This window comes from Apteryx rowi, unplaced genomic scaffold (assembly GCF_003343035.1).
Source record: "Apteryx rowi isolate R43461 unplaced genomic scaffold, aptRow1 scaffold_196, whole genome shotgun sequence".
Lineage (NCBI taxonomy): Eukaryota > Metazoa > Chordata > Aves > Apterygiformes > Apterygidae > Apteryx > Apteryx rowi.
The window spans coordinates 413,649-428,568 of record NW_020448263.1 but is presented as its reverse complement, the minus strand read 5'-3'; the positions used below and the strand labels follow the sequence as shown (position 1 = coordinate 428,568).

The 14,920-nt window shown below is 38.4% G+C and overlaps 1 protein-coding gene across 1 annotated transcript in view; it reads right to left on the bottom strand.

The window, feature by feature from the left end:
• FRMPD4 (FERM and PDZ domain containing 4) overlaps nucleotides 1–14,920 on the bottom strand; it is a 120,958-nt gene that overhangs the window by 102,271 nt on the left and 3,767 nt on the right. The gene's annotated exons all lie outside the window — the stretch shown is intronic.

Here is a 14,920-nt window from a genome sequence, read left to right as displayed (position 1 = left end):
GCAGGTCAACACATTTGCCTGGCCAAGCTATTCCCCTGATCTGTCCTACCTTCTGAGCACACTCTAGCCCTAATCATTTTCTGCGCAAGTGTGCTTCTATTGTGTGCGCGTGTGCGTGTGTACGCGCGTGTGTGACATACTAGCAACCTTCGAGCCAGTGAGTAGAAAAAGACGCCTGTACGCCAGCTGCCACCAAGACCACCAGTCTGGGGACCAGAAAGCAGAGAGACTGGGGTTCAGAGTCAGCTACTGGGGAAACCACGGGTCTGGGCCAGCTGCTGGCGAGGCCCATTTGTATGCATGCACAGGGGGTATGTATGCAATTTGCTAGCAAGCTTTGAGCCTGATTTGCTGGTGCATAAGAACAGCATCAGGCCATTTGCATTGTTCTTACTTATGTGAGAACTGCTTATGTTCATGTGGTGCCTGTAAAGGTGCTGTCGGGCTGTATGTGTTGCTCTGGCGGCTGGCTGTGTCCATACAGGGTGTGCATTTGTGCACACGTGTGTGCACAGGGAATATATGCTCAGCCTCTCTGCGGGCTGGACCTGGGGATGGAGAACTGGAGCTGCCTGGCACACTCAGACCAGGGTGGGAAGAATTCCCTGCCCCATGAGGTTTGCCAATTGGGCTTCCCTTAACAGCATCTTCTACATTTGACTAGTATTATTTCAGGTGCATTATTTCAGTTGAAACAGTAAAATATAAAGTATATGGGATAAGAAGGGAAAAGTATGAAAATTCATAAGGAGAATTAGTACTTTTTGTGTTAGGATAAGGAGATAAATAAGAGAATGGCTCAGTTAGGAAAGAGTGAAATATATACACCAAAACATGATCACCGTTCATGGTCTGTTGCTTTGACCCAAAGCATCACTTCTTTGACACTACTTTGCATCAAAGCCAACAGTTACTTTCCGTACTTCCTTGAAACGTGCACTAAGACAAGCTCTTGCCTGGGTAGTTGTGGTAGGCACTGTAGGGCCTGAGTCGCGACCTCTCAAGCTGGTGATGGGCCTGCTCTAAGGAAATTATTGTCTATAAATGTCAAGAAAAGTATTTTATTGTTATTGAACACTGAAGGTAAAAGCCAGTCTTCCAAAAAAAAAAAAAAAAAGTCCAAAGATAACTTGTAGCTTTATCTGAAAGAACTTTATTATCGCACAGGATGCCTGAACTACAAAGGCTTTGGCAACTTGCACCATTTACAAGCCAAATGAATTCAAAATGTTTTTTTTGAGTCTCTAAAGAACTGTCAAACTAGCACATTTCCAAAGCACTAGCGTTTATATTATTGGCACTAAAAGTCTACTCATTCAAAAATGTCACAGCCCTTACATCATTTAGTATATTTACCATAGTTATGAAGAAGTTCACAAGAGCAACCAAATTCCCTAAATGGCAGTTCAAAAATGATATCAGATACTGGCAATTACTTTTTTTATATAGGTAGGCAGAAGAGGAAAGCCAACATATCCTGATGAAATTAATAACTCATCCCTGCTCTTATCTGGACAACAGTATAAAACTCAAAGATGCCAGCAAGAAATATTGCTGATGCATTGAACTTGTCTTTATATTTGCAGCACACTTTAATGTTTTCACTTTAGTAAGATTGAAGATAATGCATGTTTTCCAGAAAAACTTTTTGTTGATACTAATAAATACTTGAGGAAAAATATTTCCTCATCTATCTTTCAATGAAAGCATTTTTTTTTTAAAACAGAGTTATAATTCAGCATTCTGTGAGAGCATTTAGAAAACAGTATTTATATTGTATCTAAAAGCCCGGCCAAATCATACCATCACCCTGAATATCATTTTCTTTAAGTACTTTTATTAAACATATGCTTACTAAAAACATTGATCTTTATTCCACTTTTTATGTGGTAATGGTAAGCTAAATTGCCTTGAGTAATCTGTGTATCAGAGATAATTAAATGTGTTTCATTAATATCTGCAAAAACTTCCAAGGGCATGCTGTGGATTAAAGCCCAGTTTGCAAACCTGATGCTCAGATTTCATGATGTACATACTAAAGAAAGTAACAAGTAATGTGCCACTTGACTCATAAGAAAATAGAAATGGACAGGATCTCTTCTGCCATCAGCTTCAATCCCTTGGTTTTTTACACTGTATCATATCAACTGCATCATCAGCTTTAAATATTATCAAGGATTACCATAAACCTATTTTGGATTATTCAACCCAGTATTTTGACTGAAAGGTTGGGAATGACCTCCATTGCTCTAACATTTAACGGTCTTCTCATTTACGACCTACATGTATAGTCCCCCTAGTTCTTTGGCACAAATTGTTCTTTGGTTTAAGCAATTCTCTTCTCTTCCTGGTGTTTATTCCCTCCTTTTAGTTTTGCTATATTAGACGGATCTGTTGTCTAGTCTCGTCTCATATAATGGGCTTGCCTTTCCCCTAATCATCCCAACAGCATTTTCTGCATCTTTGCACTACTCCAACAATACTTCCCTATTTCTAAAATGGCATTTGCCATTGACATGCCCTGATGACAACACTTTGATGCCTCTCAGTTAGTTATTCAACTAATAAATCAAGATTCTTCTCCTCCATTATTTTAAACACATCCTTCTAGATCACTAGTGAAGATTTTGTTACTAATCCTCAAACACATCTGTACACATTTTATTGTATTCACATACATTCTCTACACAGGTCCCCACTCCTCCTTTGCTTCTTTTCATTTATAAAGAGCCACTTGCAATGCATTTTAACACTCTCCTGTAAGCAACTCAGACTGAATGTGTGCAAATCTAGCTTCAGCCCTCTAGTTTCTTTTCTAGCGTCTTTTCAAGACGCTTTCTGTGTCTGTCAGTCCTTTTAACCTTTCCTTGCAGATTCTTTGCTTTTCTGCAATGTCCTTATTGATGTGGTTATTTAGCTAATGACATCTCTCCCCCAATTTCCAGGAGTATGAAAAGCACTGTAGGATTTGGGACCATATAAAACATCAACATAGAACATAAAACAGATGTTTAAAAATTGTCGTTTTTAAATCATGATCTACATTTTATAATTCTTTTCTTATTGTCAGTAAAAATCATTGTACAAGTAGAGGATTTATATATATATATATATTTATTTATACTCACACATAACACTATGCCATCATGCTCAAGCTTGGATCTGATACTTTCAAAAATAAACAAAGGAATTAAACATTTGCTTTCTCTGCCTCTCTCCCCTCTCCCTCTCAGGTTCTTCATTGAGAATCCACATTAGTCTGATATAGATCCACATTTAGCTCTTCAGTAAAAACAATTTTCAGAGTTACTGAAAGCAGTAGCCTGCCTACAATACAGCCCTAAGACAGTCTGTACCTGCAGTCTTGCATAGATATTCTAAAATAATTTTGAAATAGCAAAGTCAAATGCCAGCAGCAGTAGTCAGAGCAGAAGAGAGATCAGCTCAAGTTGTAAAACATGCTTGAGAAGCCAAATTAATCTTAAGATAGTCCACACTGAACTTTAGGATAGCCTGAGAATAGCAGGCAGTCCAAGTAACTTACAAGCTCATTAGGGCATGTATATTATACTGGGTCTTCAGTGCAGACATATACTAGATTTCTCTTCCATATAACAGAAGTATCTATGTGCTGACATCTATGTAAAACAAGCCAAAGACTCTAGAGAAAGATCATTTTTCTATCATTAATATTTACATGAAAACATCATTACGACTTTCCAACATTAACTTGGCACAACACAGCCTGGCAACACGTGGCCCGATTAGCTTTTTCATTTGTCACTGAATGGTAGTTAAGAAAAAAATCTGCATGCAGTTCTTAAGTACTGACACAGATTTGGGGGGGAGAGAGAAACAGTCTGCCTATCCTTGAAACAATTTGTTTAATCTTACTATATTTCAGCATTGCAATCAAAAAGAGACCAATGACACTTACTTTCTACCATTTGCTGATTAAAACACAACCATCAAGCACAACAGGACTCCAATTATGTGGCAGATTCCATGTGCCCCAGTAGTACAAAACACACACACACAGAAATACAATAAACCAAAAAAATGATCTATCAGGCAAATTTGTCTGGAGGTTCAACTAGTCAATTCTCTAAATCAGAAAAGAAATTCAAACCCAGTTTTAGCAACAGTAAGCTAACCACTATCTAGCAAATTTGTTCTAGGCTGACAGATCTTGAGCATAGGGACTTGAGGCATCCTTTCTCCCTAAGGATGTCAGGGAAATGCCAGCTGACTCCAAGTATAGACTGTGGAAGGGTTTGCCTTTCATACAAGAAGATTACTGGCAAGAAACAAGCCAACCAACCAAGTTTCCTGCTCTGAGAGGCTCTACAGAAAATCCTGCCCTGTTCCTCCTCCCAGCTGGGCGCCAGCTTTTCTGAACACCATCAACATGCAGAGCCGAATTGCCTATGCAAGACACGGGGCAAGCAGCTGTGCAGCTTTTACACATTATGTTCAGGTGAGAGGGTTCCTCCTTCAGGAACTGTATTCCTGAAGGCTCATGCCATGAAAGCAGCTGGTCCTCTGATCTGTCCATTAGCTCCCACTTGCTTTAATTAATTCTAGCCTGGAAACAAGCAGGACTGGTTTTGAACAGAGTTCGAAGATATTGTTGTTTTGATCCCTCTGACCAGGCACTGGTCAATGCCCTTTCGAAATTTCTGGCCACCAACAGTATGACACTGGGCAACCACTTCCTTATTTCTGCTAAGTCTTTTTAAGACCTCGAAGGCTTGGAAATCCCCATTTATGTATGCCTATATTTTAACTAAAAAGATTCCTAAATGGAAAGTTGTGATTTTTCAGTGCACAAAAGCTATGTTAAGGTTTTGTATGATTTCTTTTTCAAAGGTAGACCATTAGCTCATCTTTTCCCAGTATACTGTTAAAATGGTGGAACATACATTTTAATAGGATGCTGGCAATAAGAATCACACAACAAAATCCTTAAATGTCATTACTATGAGCTGCCAGAATCAGCCCCTCATGGCCCAAAACAAAACGTCTTTTATCAGGATGGCTTTTCTCCAAGTTTCTGCTGTCCAGTTCAAGGCACTAACTGGATTAAAGAACAATAAAAAGAGCAGCAAAAAGAAACCCTGAAACAAAAGGGATTTTAAACAGGATGAAAATCAGGAAGTATCTCTTTAGACTCCAGATAAAATTATGCTTTTCCATCTGACCAAGTCCAGGGACAACTCCATTTAATACAGAACTCCTAAAAAACGGTCTCCTATATAACATGAGCTGTTTCTTAAGAGACTTCCACATGTACCCCTGCCCTACTGATTTTATCTTATATTTCATTAATATTTTATTACTTCTTCCTTCTACATTTGCTGGATACTTATACCAGGAGCTAACTTTTACAGGGTCTCTGCATTTTTGTGTGAGGACAGAATGCAACTTTAAACAGATATAATCCACACTAATTCCTACCAGATGTATTCAATATTAATCTCTCCCTTTAGAAACTCACCTGATGCAACAATGTTGGATATAAATGCACTATTTATCATGAATCTTTAACAAAGGCTCTTCAAAATAAGATGCGTAAAACAAATTGCATCTCAACATCCAAGGAAAGATATTTTGACTTAAAGGCAACACATCTGGACCATCAGACAACTACCAAAACTGAAGCAAGTCTTTTCATAAAAGCACAGCTAAAACAACTGTTTACACACAGAGACCTAAGTTTAAGCAATCCAGCTCAAGGTGAGCAGGCAGTAGAAAGAAGAATGTTCTGTGATACTAATGATATATACCACATGCAGTTTTTATATTAATCAGGAAGCTGAATTACGCTTGAAATGAGCAGGGAGCCAAACTCTTCAAAGAATGCATACACTCCCATGATCAAAACAGGACATGGCAAATGCATTCTGGCATGTTTGATAAGTTCTGATTCCCCCAGAAAAGATACAGTTATGAGCCCATCTCCCCCTAGGTCTCCTAACACAGCTTCCAAACAGCAGGTCTGCTATCCAAGGATGGATGGCCCATCCCAACATGAAGAATAAGAACAGCATGATCCAATGACTAACCTCGGGCAAGTATGTACTGATTAGAAGTATGTACTGATTAGAAGTATGTACTGATTAGAAGCACACAGCTTGCTCTCAATGATGTCTGGTGAGATGGAAACGCTGACCAAACGTTCGTAAAGCAGAGGCATTACAGAGGCTACACCTGCCTAATACATGACAAACAACTGCAGATCATTTGCACATTAAGGGCAGTTCAATGGCGCTTCTCACAGGCTGATGGGAAAGAGTACAGAGGAAGTCCTCCTGAAGCAAAGAGGAATGCTTTGAAGATTGCTTCAAAAGAAGCATTGCCCAAGACCATTGGCAGGCATTTCTTGGACAGAGAGCCCATAATTATAACATCCCCCATCACACTGAACACTTGCTGATAAACCAAAAGTAGAGATTAATACTCCCAGTTAAGACAAGGTACCTCAGCTTTTTGCAGCATTAAAAGACCCTTCCAAAATGACTGGAATAGTTCTTCTGTAACCTAATCTAAAGCAAAACTGGAGGAACTACTGCCTTACCCCCCCCCCCCCCACCAGAAAGCTGAAAACTCCAAATACCAGCAGATTTGCCTATACAATCTTTTCCATAAACACACATAAGAAGCTAAGAATAGACTGGGGACAAGCAGAAATACATTAGAATAGACTGATCAATGCATCTTCACTAAGTATCAGTGTGCCTACTTGCACTGCAACTTTATATGCATATTACACATTATAATTGTTACCTCATAGCAGAGCTGCAAATAACCATCTCTCCTCATTACACATACAGTCATTAGAAAGTTCATTTAAAAATTAAGAGAAAAATGGCTCTACTTTTCTGTTGAATTTCTTAAATTATGGCAAAGTTTGTTCTTCCTATTTGTACCCCAAATAATATGCATCTTCAAGTTTTAATTATGGAACTCAAAATAAATCCCATGAGCAAACACTCATATCTGTCTGCTGAGTTCCTATTTGTAATTCCAGCTAATTACTTCCCCTGTCAGGAAAATATTCTCTGAAGTCCCAAGATGCCACACAAGCGCTTCAATCTCTTTCATTTTATGTCTCCCAATCTTTAATACAGAAAATGTAAATTCATTCGACTATTGCTGGAGGAGTAAGAAACTTGAAATAATCTCTGCATTCTCAGCAGGTCTTTACCTTGTGTGTTTAATCCTTGTTGCCATGGTTATATTTAATTGAACAGCCACACAGTTTGACTGGTTTATTTTAAATTGAAGTTTTTCTGTAAAAACCGCACAGTGAACTCTAGAAAAATGACTTTAAATAGATTGCAGTGAGTCATAGTGTTGTCAGTGACTAGATTAATTTGAGTTCAGCTAAACTATTTCTTCCTTTTAATCTTACACATATATGACATCATACATACATATTACGAGGATTTTTAGGAATGTATTTGGGAATTCAGCACTTTGAATATAATAAGCAGTATTTTATTGTAGGAAGGGTAATTAAAAACTAGTAAGAATTAAAATTCAGTAAGCTTTTGTTGGCCATATCAACTTGTCTTATTAAAACAAAGTACCTTGCTGTTCTACAATAACAATCCAGATAAGCACCTTTTACAGTAGGCTTACTCTATTAGATATGATTTTCTCTATAGAAAACTAAATATATTAAAATGACAGAAATAAAACCAAAGGAAAAATACAATTTCTTCAGTGTCAGCATTTATGTATCTCAGCATGCAGTTTCTTAGAAGTATATTAATGACTGTTGGAAAGACATCATCAATATGATATTTCCTGGCATGTCACCCTGTATTAGATAACTTGCTTTAAATTCTACATATGTGCTATGAAGAACTGGTCTACTTCAACTGTACCATTTAAACAGCACCAATATACTCTGATAATTCTCACCGTTTTTCACTCTATAACCCAACACCAGCACATTTTCTTCAAAGTTTAAAGGTTATGCTTAACTGAAGGCCTGCAGGGAAATATCACCTAGCCTTTGCTGTAACTGGTCCCAGCTCCACCACTAAGAGTGCTGGACAACTTTATCTTTTTCAAGCTTGTGGCCACTAAGGCCACGACATACAGACTGCAGTATCATACTACCTTTATAGTGTTTTACATTACCAGTTTGTTATCACAATGCCAAGATGACCCTTACAACACACTTCTGAGGTCTGACAGTGAAACAAGTTCCAAGAAGTTTTGAAATTTCTGCCTTAACTGGAAATGAAAAAATGTTTTAGTCTACCTATTGGCTCTAAAATTGGAAAAGGCCCTCTTATTTTTACAGACTAACAACCAATTTGGTTCTTTTTTGTTTACAGAGTTTCCATGTTTGCATCAGTGGGGATATTAGCAGGTGACCTCAGATTAGACTTAATAGTTTCTTAGAAAGTACTGCCTCTCTTCCAACCACCTGTATGGCTTTGCAGAACCAGAACTTGATGCTTTCAATCTAGATTCTGTAGGGACTGTACTCTGTTTATAAAAGAGGTGCTTGAAAATCAGACTCCAACTGGGGCTGGTTTCATTCTTATACAAACTGTTTACATTAATTAATTTGTTCTACACTCCCAGGAAGGGCAGGCTGGAATATCAACATAATTCTCCTACAGATGCATACACATGCCATAATGCCAAGATGAGGTTATGCCGTATGAAAGCTGTAGCCTGAAGCATGGCAACTCAAAGAGTAACCAGAATTTCATCTTCTCACCTCCATACACTGTGACCCTGGGTTAGGATACCCTGAAATTTCTTCTATCCAGGCTCTCTCCCAGAAGTTTTATTCCACTTCCTAATCCACCTTCAAACACATAGGAGTAACACTTTTTCAGGATGAAAGACTTCTCTGAACTTCATGGTGTCCCCATCCAGTTTGTGTTTGGAGAAACCACTGGGGATTAGATCACAAACACCAAGTGTTGCAACAGAGGCCTGAAGTAAATCGACGGTTCCCTGTACTCCACTTTGGTACAAATACATCAAGGCAACCCACAGTATCAGTTAAGGCATTCCTGAACAAAAGCTTCTCCTCTTCTGAATAGTCATACCTTCATCCATACCTTTTCATACGACTCTTCTCATCCTTTCAGCATGAACTACCCTCTTGCTTATCACATTCAGCAAGTGATCTTTGTGCATGCATGCACAGCTGACTTGGAAAGGGCAAGTCAGTACGTATGAAATGAGCTGTGCTGCTGTGGCTAGTTCCCGAGTCAGTGCACATAAACTGGCTTAGGTTCAGCTACCTTATACTCCAGTGAAGTCTCCACTTTTCCTTGCTCTAGTTAAAATGAAAGAACCCCACAAACCAACATCTCCTTGCTATTATTCCCTCCATTATAAAAATGATTTATCCTAGTCAATATTAACATCATTTGGTCATATGCATGATTAAAGCAACGTTTTTTGTGAGTGAAGGACAATTGTTAAATTATCTTCTCTTTTCAGGAGGCTCAACTGATTTAACAATACTTTTTCAGCATATGCCCAAGTTGCCCCTAGGCAGACCACTGACACAAACAGGTTGCTATATAATTTTCCTTATTCTCCTTTCTAATTATTCAGATCTCCTTTAGGCACTCATCTGCAGTTGTGCATCCCTGTTGCTGCTTTTGCTGTCTATCCCCACTCCCCCCCACACCAAACAAGTCTGTCCTTGAGCAGGTCAAATCCTTAGCAACAGAAAGTAAATTTGTATGCAGTCAGAAAGAAACATAGTAGCACCCTTTCTCTAATACCATATTATTCATATGAACAGTGTGAGTGAGGCAGGTTAAAAAAAAAAAAAAAAGGGAAAGAGAAAGAAAAACAGAAAACCCGAAAATCACCATACCAATCAGACCTGTTGTCCGTCTGGTCCAGTATCCTGTCTCTGACAGTAGTCAGTACCCTTCAGAGGTAGGTGCAAGACACCTTGTAATTATAGAATAACCTGATTAATACAGGAAGTTTCGTCCTAGCCCTAGGCACTCAGCAGCTGACTCACTCACTTGTCTGAAACATAAGAATTTATATCTGCTCTAATTTCTTTTAATTCTATGCAATTTAATGGTGGAAGACTCATTACAAATGTACATTTCTCATCCTGTTTTGAACCCTACTAAGCATTTTAGGCACTACTGTAACCTGTGGCTCAGAGTTATATTTGCTAATTATATAGGTTGTACTATTTTTATCATTGTTAAACTGACTGCCATTCAATTTCATTGGATGTCCTTTTTAAGGATGTGGAATAAGTGGGCCAGAGAGCACGACTGCACTGCCTGTTTATTCAGATATCCACCTGGGAGAGGAGAAGCCCAAAGAAGCAAATTGCAGAGAGCCTTTGGCTTAAGGCACTATCTTGGGACACAAGCCACCTTCTTCATTCATATCCCTACTCTGAATCAGAAAGATTTGAACCCTCTTTTTCAACATCCTACAAAAGTGCTGTCACTCCTGGTTGAAGGAGGATGAAACAGCAGCAGTGGCGCTGTTCATATTTTTGTGAATGCCATATAAATCCTCCAGTGAACCTAATCCACTTTTTTGCTGTACGTAGAGATGAAGGAATTTTAATGCATTCAGTGAAGTGCTATGTAACATCATACCTACAGGGTAAAAGGTGGCTCCTGTGGCTTCCAACTTTCATTACAGTCTTATGTACTTTAAGGTACAAACAGCAGCAGCTTTTTCAGGATCCTGGAAGATGAACAGCACTGTAATTACATTCAAGGCTTTCACTATACTTTATATCCTTTATATCCTTTGACTGCTTTCAGAACCTTCCAACAAAGCAAACTCCAGGGAAATACTCTGAGAAAGGACTAAGCTAACAATAGACGTATACATCCTGTAGAACATATGGACAAGAAGACTGGGATCAGGCTAGAGATACCAATAGAAATTTGGAGAATCTCTGGTCCTCTTATGTGCTTATTTATTTTGAAATAAACTGATTAGCATGCTGTTAGCCTCATTTTTGCATCTGGTATGCATTAGTGGCCCTTAATAAGCAGGATGCTTGATTGATATGTCATTAATATCATCAATGATTGTGTTCTGTCCTTCCACACTGCTAGCCAGCTCTGAGAGCTGTAGGTACATGATAGCAGGAGGAGTGGAAGGCTAGATAGGATCCTGTCACATACAGGGGAACCTCACCTTTCAGAAAGCATAAATAAGTTTCCTCTTCTAAGTGGAGCAACCAGTGAAAGAATAAGATGAAGACTACTAAAAGAAAATTTAGGTAATATTTGAGTACAGGAGAGTATTCCGTTACGGCTTTGCTGTTTTGTAAAGAAATACTGTACACTGAGGTATTAGGATGCAGCACTAGCTACTAATGAACACAAATATGTTACCTCTGTTTTATGTATGGGACAAAAGCTGGCATTCAAGAGTTTCATAATTTGGGATTAGCAGTTACTGAGCCAGGCCAGGCCAACCAAAAGATAATGACTTGATACGCCAAAAGTCACAGAGTTGATAATGTTATGTGCAAGATAACATAGCTTAGAGAAAAAAGAATTAAGTTTGCCATATACATCTGGAAGAAGTCAGGAAGAATTCAGTGTTAATAAACACAAAATCACAGGTAGGAAACAACAGCAGGCACATGGTATCAAAATATGCTGCGACATGTTTCAAATAGTGTAGTAACAAGGTCATAATAACACAATAAGATTTGGAAAGACTTTGGACCAGTAGGTCTCTACGAGCTCTGCTGTGTGTTCCAGGGACCAACCTGGGGTTTCAAGCCAAACGGTAAAGCTGTAGACTTTGATGTCTGGATGAGCTTCTTTTTATTTCATGCCTGGGATTTTTTGCAGTTTGCTCAGTTTGTTCCAGACTGGAGAACAGATGTAAACTAATATGCATCAAGTACAGATGGTCAGGATCCTTGAAGTGAAATAGGGAGCAAATCAAACTGATAGCACAGACATACTCTGTCATCCCATCCAAGGCAATAGGAAGAGTTAAAAGTAAACATAATCAACAGTATGTCCTGTAAACAAAAATATGGCAATGACTTAACAGACCTCTGTGAAAATTTATTTTAAGAGTAAAATAATTAACTACACCTTACTGGAACCACTGCTGTTTTGAGACCACATAGGAAGGGCTACACTTTGTTCCAGTTAATCTGATTTCACAGACCCTGACATTTATTTGAATGATAGAAACCAGAGCCACAAAAATACCAAAGTGCCTAATTCCTAATACCTTAGGAATTAAATAGGAATAGGAATCACAAAAGGATAGGCCTTTCACAACAGCAAATGTTACTTCAACTTGCACCTTAGGGTGCAGCTGTAGAGCAGCTTAAGCCAAGATATGTCTCTTGCAACCCTGTTCTCACACCAGTCACATATTCCCAGTCCTTCCCATGTATAGCACTGATGCTCATCATTTGGCATTAGTCCTGCTGTGAGTAAGAGCCTGGACCAGCTGTCTTCCACCCTAAATTATTCTGCAGCTCTATCTGACCATGCAGAGAACTGGTTAAGGGAGGTAAACTGACAGAAAATTCATTTCTTTCCTTGTGGGACTGATTTTTTATTAGCTTTTGCCAGTTTATTTCCCTCCATTAACTCCCTTCCAGGTCTGATGAGCACTAAGGCTGATACAAGGGAAAGGGCAAAAATGTACACGTCGGAAATAGATTGCGGCAGTGGCAACTTAGACCAGCTTCAATTACCATGAAGCTAAACCCTTTGTGGACAAAATCAGCCAAAATCTTCCTGCTTTGCCTGGTCTCCCTGAAACCCTACAGCCACACCAAATAGACTTTTAGTAAAACTTTCATGTTAGTATTCAAATTAGTGTTATAGAAATTTCACATAATCACATACTACACAGTGTATATAATAAATGTGAAGAAAACAGGCCTTTAAAGCAGTTAAATATAGATTGCAAATCATTTTATATTGAAGGTCTGGCTTAATACAGCTTGTGCTGTACAGAAATACGCTGAAAGAACACTAGATGACTGCCATCCTCCTATACTGAAATGTATTACTTATCTCATAAGGCTATTTCAAGTAAAAGTGGCAAGCTAAAAGGGAATGGGTGAAGTTTTGAAACTTTAATTTACCATGGCCTAAACTTAAGAAAAGCATTTCAGAGGTTTGCAAAATGACCCCAGTTGTGTCATATGTACAGAAGAGATAATGAATTGATAGTGACATCTCAAAACCTTTTGATAAAAGGTTCTTCTCACAGTTTTACAAAAGTGCTGTCTGGCAATGGAAGCTACCACTGATTAGTTCAGGCCATAGGGGCWTTCACAGATTCGAAAGAAACCAAATTTGCTTCAGTAGAAAGAATAAACATCTCTTCACATTCATGCCTTAAAGCACTTGCACCGACACTATATAATTATTTTTCATTTCACATAAAGATTCTCTTGGTTTCTCTATTCATTCCACAGTTTCAAAATTACAATATGTCTGCTTGCAGTTGAGTGGATATGCACATATGGCGCTAAGTAAATTATTTAAGTAGAAAGCAGTTAATGTTGCTATGAATCATCTTATTTGCTTGTACAGAACTCGTGCACATTTCATCATGGTAATACCTGGTTTATAAATCTTTAATCAAAAGCAAATGAAAGATTTGAATTGCTATTTCTCCTTCAGTGTGATGCAATTTGTTAATCTGTATGGCTATAAAAAGCCTCTGAGACAATATGACAAGCTATCTTGCTGATCTCTCTTCTTCCTCTATTGACATAACTGTCAACAGTCATCTCATTATTTCATTTCTAAAATCCAGAGGTGAAAAATGAAGGAAAGAAAATTAGGTATTGGTTTCATTTATGAGTGAAATTAGTGCTAGCAAAAGAAGCCATTTTGAAAGCTAAGGAGGACTTTTCCTTGGACAAATCATAGGCACTACAAGGACAACTACTATATGTGTCCGAAGAGGAATTGCTGATAAAATCACTAAACATATTCAATCTTTGGTCTTTCTGCTAAAATGAAAATCTACGTCTCAAAACTACCCAGATACATGCTGTAAGCTACCAGGGACATCATTCACTAGTAAGTGTGGTTAGATTAGAGCTGGTGATTCAGTACAGCAGTGCACGGTTCCAAATAGTTTCATGGTTTCATTCCATTTTTTAAGTTATTGCTTTTTAATGCATCCAGGTGGATTATCATTTTGTATAATATGCATTACTATTCTGGAGACATGACTGATGTACGTTTTTATAGCCAGTGTTCTGCCCTTTAAAACATTTGGTACAAAAAGATGTACTGTAAGTATTCTCATGCCATGTGTACATATGTAGCACTGTTCAGCTTGCATCCAAGACTGCTCAAAGATATCAGTGGGTAAGAAAGTCAGGCACAAAATACCAAAGGATTATATAAGCCAGCTTCCTCAGAGTCCTCATTCTTTCCACTCCTTAAAGCAGTCTATTATTTTTCCATGTACTATGATAGCATTATAGTTTGGATATACTCAGCCTTACTAACAAAACTTTGCATCAACTTTCAATACAGACAACTGCAACATACCAGGATGAAATAATTTAAGTGGGTACAAACTTGATGCCAAACCCTCAGGTAGAACCAAGAGACCCTGCAAGCCTGATAAATTCTTGGCTCTGCATTAGCTACACTTGGAGCTTCTGGTCACTGCTAAAAGCGAGACTGAGTTGCAAATAAATATGCTACAGTACRGAAGCTGAGATTTTACATCTTTGGCTTCTTCCTCTGACACAAAGAAAAAGGAAAGGGTATCTCCCTTTGCAAAGGGGCTCCTCACTGCAAAGCTAGTACAGAAATTATTTCTAGATCCCTGGCCTTCATAACCCAGTGAGGCTCTTTTTCTAGATACCAAGTGTGTAGATGATATCCATCCCATGATCCATCTGCTACCTGAATGACCTTTGATTAAT